The following is a 10,489-nucleotide window of genomic DNA, read 5'->3' on the forward strand; positions in this document are numbered from 1 at the left end:
ATCGTGAATGCCAATTTAATATTCACAGTATTGAGATCCAAATCTATTATTGTGAATGCTGATTAAAGATTCACATATTGTCATGTGATTCCAGGTGTGGCAGACAGGGGTGGAGCCTCAGCAGACTCCCCCTGGGAGTAATCAATATACTCCCAGGTAAGCGCCCAGGGTGTGATGTGAGTGAAGTTGCCGCCCCCCCCCCCCCCCTCTTCAAATCCAACAAAAGTGGTATCAAACGTTTGTGCTACGTTTGTGCTACGTTTGTGCTGCAAAAATTTTCGTTTGTGCTGCTATAATTTTAAAGATATTAATAAAAATTTCTAGAGGTCATCAGAGGTCAACCAGCCCCCCCACATTAATTAAATCAAACAAAATGGGTGTCAATCAACTGTGCTACGTTTGTGCTGGTTTGTGCTGCTAAAATTGTTGTTTGTGCTGCTTCTGTTTTAAAGATATTAATGAAAATGTAAAGGTCAAAAGGTCAACCAGCCCCCCCACATTACCCAAATCAAACAAAATTGATGTCAAACGTTTGTGCTACGTTTGTGCTGGTTTGTGCTGCAAAAATTTTTGTTTGTGCTGCTATAATTTTAAAGATATTAATAAAAAATTTCTAGAGGTCATCACAGGTCAACCAGCCCCCCCACATTACCCAAATCCAAGAAAAGTGGTATCAAACGTTTGTGCTACGTTTGTGCTGCAAAAATTTTTGTTTGTGCTGCTATCATTTTAAAGATATTAATAAAATAACATCTTGATGCATGTTTAATCATCCAGGTAAGTAAGTCCCAAAAGGTTGATTCTGTTCATCTGGACATTTTCAGTTGGAGAAACGTTTCGTCACTCATCCAAGTGACTTCTTCAGTCTCAGCTGACTGCAGGTTTTCCCAACCTTATAAACACATGTGAGTGAAGTTGGCCCCCCTACCTTCTTCAAATCGAACAAAATTGATGTCAAAGACATGTCCTGCAAATTATTTTGTTTGTGCAGGTTATGTTTCTCTAATTTTATACACAGTACATGTACAGTGAGAGAGAGATGTTACATCTGTCTTCACTTGCATCCCAGTCACGGAAGCGTTGGAGGTAGTTCATAAGAGATTACAGGATCACCCCAACCTCAGCAACAGGACCACTCTCAGCACTAATCAGTTGTGTTTGCTTTTGGAACTGTGTCTTAATTCCACCTATTTTGCATAAGGGTCAGTACAGGCGGAAACCTAGGGTGCCATGGGTTCCCCCAGGCCCCTGGTCAAAGTCACCAAACCAGTTCGTAAGCAGGTACAGGTGTGGCCAGAAGGGTCCTCAGAGGCACTGCAAGACTGCTTTTCCACCACAGGTTGCCACACACGACAACACCACAGACTTTCAGACTATAGAAACTGTCATTGCCTACATCCCAAAATGCATCAATGATGTCACAGAGACCAGGACTATCACTGTCCGGGCCAATCAGAAACCATGGCTCACAGGTCAGGTTTAAATGCTCCAAAGGTTGAAAAATGCAAGCCTTCAGAGCTGGGAATTAGGTGAGCCTAAGAACAGCAAGGGCAAACCTGTCACGTGGCATAAGCTAGAGCAAAGCTTCAGCGACAGCAGAAATACTTGGAGGCAGTGGTAAGGAATACAAACCATCACAGACTACAAGCCCACTCTACAGACCGTGGTGACACAATCCCCAGACAGTGTGTGGAGATCCCTTGCCAAAATTAGTACACGCAAAGCTCCAGGTGCTGATAACATCCTTGGACGAGCACTGACGGACTATGCTGTGGAACTCACAAATGTCTTCACAGACATCTTTAACACATCACTAGGGTCAGGCCGTCGTTCCCACATGCCTCAAAGCCTCCACCATCATTACTGTACCCAAGAAGTCATCTACCTCCTGCTTTAAGGACTACCATCCTGTCAAACTCACCTCCATCATTATGAAGTGCTTTGAACGGTTAGTCATGCATCAAATCAAATTATCGCTTTCCCCCAACCTGGATCCCTTTGAGTTCGCATACGAACCAGTGGTGGTACAAAACGCTCAACTGATGATGGAATTTCAACTGCCCCTCACTCAGCCCTCACACATCTGAACACTAGAGACTCATATGTCAGAGTGCTGTTCATAGACTTCAGTTCAGCATTCAACACCATCATTCCCCAGCAACTCATTCACAAACTGGATCTGCTGGGGATCAGCACCTTGCTGTATAACGGGCTGCTAGATTTCTTGACAGGAAAACAGCAGACAGTACGGGTCGACAGCAACACCTCCAGCCCAAGAACACTGAATACGGGGGCTCCCCAAGGATGTGTGTTGAGCCCCCTTCTCTTCACTCTGCTGACCCACGACGAGATCTACTACAGGGGTGAAGTTAACCATCTGGTAGAGTAGTACAGCAACAACAACCTGTCCCTCAATGTGGAGAAGACCAACAGCAACTCTACTTCCTCTGCAAACTGAGAAGCACAAAAGATTCAACCCCCATTATGAGCACCTTCTACAGAGGCACAGTTGAGAGTATCCTCACCAGCTGCATCACTGTGTGGTATGACTCCTGCACTGGGTTCTGCAGGAAAAAATGACAACGGGTAGTGAGAGCAGCCGAGAGCAGCCGAGAGCATTGTGGGGACCTCTCTTGCCTCCCTCCCCAGGAGATCTACTGCACCTGCCTCATCTGGAAGGTCCTCTCTATTACAGGTGACTCCACTCATCCCTTCAGTTTGCTGCCATCAGGAAGGATACTGAAGAGCCTCCGGGCCAGAACACACAGACTGAGAGACAGCTTCGTCCATTGGGCTGTCAGGATGCTGACCATAGCTGTGTCCCAAAACGTCGGCTGCATCCTTCGGAGGACCCGGCCTTCGCGGTCTACGTGGGCCGGGTCCTTCAAAGACCGAGAAGGCCGGAAGTGTGAGGCTGTGAAATGGGACGGTCTAGCCTTCAGATTTGCGTCACCACTGTGTCGGTGGAGTTTAATAAACTCGGCCGTCTGCTCTTTGCTATCTAAAATATAACAGGACACTGGCGTAAATTCTCGACCGTCTCACACTTCTGTTTAATCAGTTTTCTGTTTAACGTTTATTCATCCATCCATCCATCCATCTTCATCCGCTTTATCCGGGGCCGGGTCGCGGGGGCAGCAGCCTAAGCAAAGAGGCCCAGACCTCCCTCTCCCCAGCCACCTCCTCCAGCTCATCCGGGGGAACACCAAGGCGTTCCCAGGCCAGCCGAGAGATATAATCTCTCCAGCGTGTCCTGGGTCTGCCCCGGGGCCTCCTCCCGGTGGGACATGCCTGGAACACCTCACCCAGGAGGCGCCCAGGGGGCATCCTTGTCAGATGCCCAAACCACCTCAGCTGGCTCCTTTCGATGTGGAGCAGCAGCGGCTCTACTCTGAGCCCCTCCCGGATGGCCGAACTTCTCACCCTATCTCTAAGGGAGATGCCAGCCACCCTTCGGAGGAAGCTCATTTCCGCCGCTTGTATCCGCGATCTCGTCCTTTCGGTCACTACCCACAGCTCGTGGGCACGTGCTTCTGGCACGTTTATTCAGCTGTGTGAAAATCCCACAGGAACCCACTCGAAGGATTAATAAAGTTTTATTTAATATAATAATCTAATAACTTTGATCTCAGCCAAACCGATTTACTCCGGAATGTAGAAATGTTTAGCTTATTTTAGAGTTTAGAAATGTGTTAACATAGAATGTAGAATTATTGTAGAGACACTGACACTGCCCTCAATGTAATAAAGGCCTGACTGTGTCATGAACTTAGGAGTAGATTGTAGAAGACCCCTCCCCCAGTTGAACTGTGAAAGGTCTCAACATTTGTAACTGGATAACTGTGGTCTGGAAGGGAAATGGGTTTTATGACCTCTAGGGAGTCACCTACACCCACAGTGTTTTAACTGTCACGCACACTCACTCACGTGCACACACATACACACAGGTATGCGTACACAGTCACACACGAGCACTCACATAGACACAGACACAGAGTTTGCAGCACACTGTGGGGGGGGGGGGGGGGGGGGGGGGCGCGTTTATGATGGGGTCGACTCTATAAAGCTGGCTGTAACTAACAAAGGGGTGAAGATTTTGCAGAGGGACACACCGGCCTCGTCTTCCCTTCTAGAAGTGCATGCTTAAATGAAGATGAATAAAGATGAATAAAAGTTTTGTGAAAATGACTAATGAGTCCGGTGCCGTCTCTGGATGCTCAAGGAATTAAAAAGAACTGGGGTAAAACTGATTTTGCAACAGGAACAAATAAAACAATTGCATTTTTAAGTTATCCGAGTGACTTATATCATGTTTAACCTGAGTAGCGAAAGAGCGGGGGTCTTTCGCTACATCTACACCACACTCAGGCCCTGATGTGGTGTAGATGGCCTCAGCAGGCCACCTACACCACACCAGGGCCTGTGGCTCTGGCTAAGGCCATCTACACACCACCAGGGCCTTAGTTGCCAGTTGAGGCCACCTACACCACAAAAGGGCCTGTGCTTCTGGCCGAGGCTATCTTCACCACACCAGAGCCCTGTGCTGCTAGCTGAGGCCACCTACAACCAGTGTTGGGACTAACGCGTTATTAAGTAACGCGTTACAGTAACTACGTTATTATTGTGGTAACGAGCACGGTAACTAGTTATTATGCCAAAATCAGGAACGCGTTAGTCGTTACTGGGATTTAGATAGGGTCGTTACTCGTTACTTCGTGTGGTGGCTATCGCGGAGCTTCCACAGATTCAATAACATTAGCAAGTGGTGGAGGCAGCAGGTGGAGGAGGGAAAGGGGACGCAGAAGGAAAAGAGACCCGAGGCGGCCGCCGGTCCAACTTCAGGTAAGAAGTTATGACCTGCAGTCTATCTGGGTCAGATATAAACCAAGTTTAGGTGGAGTTTATTTTCGTTATTCTGACTTTTTCCGTAGTGCGTACTAGCTAGCATGACGGCGTTTCTATACAGCTGGGTGGGTGCTATGAAGTTAATGATGTTGAACTTTATTTTGTTCATAAGTTCATAAGTTATTAGAGTTGCCAACCGTCGACGGTTGGCAACTCTAATAACTCGCGTAATATTTTCTCTGAATACCAGACGGGATCCCGTCTGGTATTCAGAGAAAATATTACGCGTTTCTTATTGAGGTGAAAAGGAACAGTTTGTCCCGGACCTACAATGAAAAAGACACAAAGCTGGAGTTATTCTGTGTCTTTGCTGCACAGCTGCCTCTTCTTCTTTCATTCTCCCCCCTCCCTCTCCCGTTTCTACTTCAATCATGAAAACTGATCAATGATCAGCTGATTGGCTCTCTTGTTTGTTTATCGCCCACTTTGCGCCAGAAAGAAACCACCGGATGTCGCGTTAAACAGCAGCAGCACGTTTAAGCTTGATCAGCTGTTGTTAAAATTTATTTAATATTAATTTCTAGTATCAGCTGATGTTTGCTGGAGCCACAGCTGCAAAAAAGCTGCTGGTCATGATATCGGTTTGGTTATCTGGTGAGAGGGAAACATGAAAATGAAACCAGGAGACGTCCTTACTGAATCATCAGAGCTGAACAGGTGATGGAGAAACAGGTTTACCTTTTAGGTGACATAAATGAGTTGAAGGGAAGTTATGAACTGTTTCTGAGAGACAGATAACCCCAGGATCCTTTTTTAGGTAGCTGACAGCTGGTAACTGTGCAGGTGCGGGTCTAGCAAAGTTTCGCCAGGGGGGCAGGTGGGGCATTAACAGGGAGAGGTGGGCACAAAGAAATACTTTTCTTTCTTATTCTCATTTAAAATGTCTAGCTTTTAAAAAATAATTATCTGAATCTTACAACAAACGATTGATAGATTGATGCATATATACCATCAAAACAATGTACATCACTGTCACAACAGTGTTTGTTTTCATTCAAAGGCTTTATGATTTTTCCTATAATGGTGGGCTGGTCTCTAGTCAAAATGCCCGGGCTGATTTTTTGTCCCAGTCCAGCCCTGTAAGCAGCTCATCTGCAGTCTGGTGTTACCTACATCTTCCTATTCAGGAGGCAGAATTTCCAAGTTCTGAGTACAATCAAAGCACCACGATTGCAGTTTTTGTGTTGGATGTAAAAGGCGCACATGACGCTGTGACGTAGGCTAGAATTATGGCAGCAGTCAATGACGGTCCAGGCGTGGGATTTCTCTCGTGGAAATATGCACATTATATTTTCCTTTCTATTGGTAGGTGGCACAGTGCACTTGTGGCAAGTAAGCAAGCTAGAAGACTGGCAAAGTTATGGAAGCAACACATTAACAAGATAATTCTGAGTAAAACCAAAGTTACTTTCCCTAGTAACTAGTTACTTTGAAAGTAACGAGTAACTTGAAGTAACTGAGTTACTTTTGATAGAAGTAACTAGTAATGTAACTAAGTTACTATTTTAAAGTAACTTACTCAACACTGCCTACAACACACCAGGGCCAGTGCTGCTGGCTGAGGCCACCTACACCACACCAGGGCCTGTGGCTCGGGCTTAGGCCACCTACACCACACCAGGGCCTGAGTTGCCGGCTGAGGAAACTTACACCACACCATGGCCTGTGGATCTGGCTGAGGCCATCTACACCACACCAGGGCCTGAGAAGCCGGCTTAGGCCACTTACACCACACCAGGGCCTGAGGCTCTGGCTGAGGCCATCTACACAACACCAGGGCCTTAGTTGCTTGGTGAGGCCATCTACACCACACCAGGGCCTTAGTTTCCAGCTGAGGCCACCTACACCACACCAGGGCCTGTGCTTCTGGCCGAGGCTATATTCACTACAGCAGGCCCTGTGCTGCTGGCTGAGGCCACCGACACCACACCAGGGCCTGTGGCTCTGGCTGAGGCCACCTACACCTCACCAGGGCCTGTGTTGCTGGCTGAGGCCAACTACATTTCACCAGGGCCTTTGTTGGTGGCTGATCCCATCCACAATACACAAAGGCCTGTGCTACTGGCTGATGCCATCCACGTTACACCAGGGCCAGTGCTACTCGTTGATGCCATGCACATTACACCAGGACCTGTGTTGCTGGCTGATGCCATCCACAATACACAAGGGCCTGTGCTACTGGCTGATGCAATCCACATTGCAGCAGGGCCAGTGTTGTTGGCTGTGGCCATCCACATTACACCAAGTCCAGTGCTCCCTGTGAGGCCATCTTCACAACACCAGGGCCTGTGCTTCTGGCTTAGGTCATCTTCACGACACCAGGGCCTGTGCTGCTGGCTGATGCCATCCACATTACACCAGGGCCTGTGCTACTCGTTGATACCATCCACATTTCACCAGGGCTTGCGTTGCTGGCTGATCCCATTCACAATACACAAAGGCCTGTGCTACTGGCTGATGCCATCCACGTTACACCAGGGCAAGTGCTCCCTGTGAGGCCATCTTCACCCCACCAGGGCCTCTGCTGCTCGTTGATGCCATCCACATTGGAGCCTGTGGTGCTGGCCGATATCATGCACATTTCACCAGGGCCAGTGGTGTTAGCTAAGGCCATCCACAATACAGAAGGGAGTGTGTTGATGGCTGTTGCCATCCACAATACACAAGGGAGTGTGTTGCTGCTAGTTGCTGATGCCATCCACATTTCACCACGGCCAGTGGTGTTGGCTGAAGGCATTCACATTACACCAGGGCCTTTGGTGCTGGTCAATACCATCCACATTTCACCAGGGCCACTTTGGTTGGCTGAGGCCATCCACATTACACCACTGACTGTGATGCCAGCTTCTACCATCCACATTACACCAGGGACAGTGCTTCCTGTGAGGCCATCGCTACCCAACCAGGGCCTCTGCTGCTCGTTGATGCCATCCACATTACACCTAAGCCTGTGGTGTTGACCAATATCATGCACATTACACCAGGGCCACTGCTCCCTGTGAGGCCATGTTCACCACACCAGGGCCTGTGTTGCTGGCTGATGCCATCCACATTAAACCAGGGCCTGTGCTACTGGCTGAGGCCAACTACAATTCACCAGGGCCTCTACTACTCGTTGATGCCATCCACATTACACCACGGCCTGTGCTACTGGCTGAGGCCAACTACAATTCACCAGGGCCTGTACTACTCGTTGATGTCATCCACATTACACCAGAGCCTGTAGTGCTGTCCGAAACCATTCAGATTTCACCAGGGCTTGTGTTGCTGGCTGATGCCATCCACAATACACAAGGGCCTGTGCTACTGGCTGAGGACATTCACATTACACCAGGGCCTGTGGTGATGGCCAATACCATCAACATTTCACCAGGGCCAGTGCTGCTGTCTGAGGCCGTCCACATTACACCAGGGTCTGTGATGCCGGCTTCTACCATCAACATTTCACCAGGGCCAGTGTTGTTGGCTGAGGCCATCAACATTACACCAGGGACAGTGCTTCCTGTGAGGTCATCGTCACCACACCAGGGCCTGTGCTTCTGGCTGATACCATCCACATTTCACCAGGGCCTGCGTTGCTGGCTGATGCCATCCACATTACACCAGGGCCTGTGCTACTGGCTGAGGCCAACTACATTTCACCAGGGCCTGTACTACTCGTTGATGCCATCCACATTACACCAGGGCAAATGGTGCTGACCGATATCATGCACATTACACCAGGGTGTGTGGTGCTGACCAATACCATCCATATTTCACCAGGGATAGTGTTGTTAGATGAGGCCATCTACATTACAACAGGGCCTGTGCTGCTGTCTGAGTCCATCTACATTTCACCAGGGCATGTGTTGCTGGCTGATTCCATCCACAATACACCAGGGCCTGTGTTGGTGGCTGATGCCATCCACAATACACCAGGGCCTCTGCTAGTTGCTGATGCCATCCACATTTCAACACGGCCAGTGCTCCTTGTGAGGCCATCTTCACCACACCAGGGTCTGTGCTGCTGGCTGATGCCATGCACATTAGACCAGGGCCTATGATTCCTGTGAGGCCATCTCCACCACACCAGGTACCATCCACATTTCACCAGGGCCAATGTTGTTGGCTTTGGCCATCCACATTAGACAAAGGCCTGTGCTGCTGGCCATCCACATTACCCCAGGGCCTGTGGTGCTGGCCGAAACCATCCACATTTCACCAGGGCCTGCGTTGCTGGCCAATACCATCCACATTTGACCAGGGTCTCTGCTACTGGCTGATGCCATCCACATTACACCAGGGCCTGTGCTACTTGTTGATGCCATGCACATTACACCAGGGCCTGTGGTGCTGGCCAATACCATCCACATTTCACCAGGGCCTGCGTTGCTGGCCAATACCATCCACATTTCACCAGGGTTTCTTCTACTGGCTGATGCCATCCACATTACACCAGGGCCTGCGGTGTTGGCTGAGGACATTCACATTACACCAGGGCCTGTGGTGCTGGCCAATATGATCCACATTTCACCAGGGCCACTTTGGTTGGCTGAGGCCATCCACATTACACAACGGACAGTGCTTCTTGTGAGGCCATAATCACCACACCAGGGCCTGTGGTGCTGGCTGAGACCATCTTCACCAGACAAGGGTCTGTGCTATTGGCTGATGCCATCCACATTACATCAAAGCCAGTGCTTCCTGTGAGGCCATCTACCCCACACCAGGGCCTGTGCTACTGGCTGATTCCATGCACATTACATAAGGGCCTGTGCACCCTGTGAGGCCATCTTCACCAAACCAGGGCCTGTGTTGCTGGCTGAGGCCATCTACATTTCACCAGGGCCAGTGTTGTTGGCTTTGGCCATCCACATTACACCAGACCCAGAACTCCCTGTGAGGCCATCTTCACCCCACCAGGGCATCTGCTGCTCATTGATGCCATCCACATTATGGCCTGTGGTGCTGGGCGATATCATGCACATTTCACCAGGGCCTGTGGTGTTGGCTGAGGACATTCACATTACACCAGTGCCTGTGGTGCTTACCAATACCATCCGTATTTCACCATGGCCAGTGTTGTTCGATTAGCCCATCCAAAGGGCCTGTGCTACATTTCACCAGTGCGTATGTTGCCGGCTGATGCCATCTACATTTCACCAGAGCCTGCATTGCTGGCCTATGCCATACACATTACACCAGGGCCTGTGCTCCCTGTGAGACCATCTTCACCACACCAGGGCCTGTACAGCAGTCTGAGGCCAACTACATTTCACCAGAACCTGTGTTACTGGCTGAGGCCAACTACATTTTACCAGGGTGTATGTTGCTGGCTAAGGCCATCTACATTTCACCAGGGCCTGTGGTGGTGAAATGTAGGTGGGCATAAGCCATTTATTGTGGCTAGACATGGTGTGTTGTAGATGGCCTCAGCCGACAGCACAGGCCCTGGTGTGTTCTAGTTGGCACCCGCCAGAAGCAAAAGCCCTCATGTGTTGTAGTTGGCCTATGCCAGGAGCAGAATGCCTGGTGTGGCTCAATTGTTTTTTCCTAGCAGTACAAGCCCTGGTGTGGTGGAGATGGCCTCAGAAGGTAGCACAAG

This window comes from Neolamprologus multifasciatus, chromosome 6 (genome assembly GCF_963576455.1).
Source record: "Neolamprologus multifasciatus chromosome 6, fNeoMul1.2, whole genome shotgun sequence".
Taxonomy (NCBI): Eukaryota; Metazoa; Chordata; class Actinopteri; order Cichliformes; family Cichlidae; genus Neolamprologus; species Neolamprologus multifasciatus.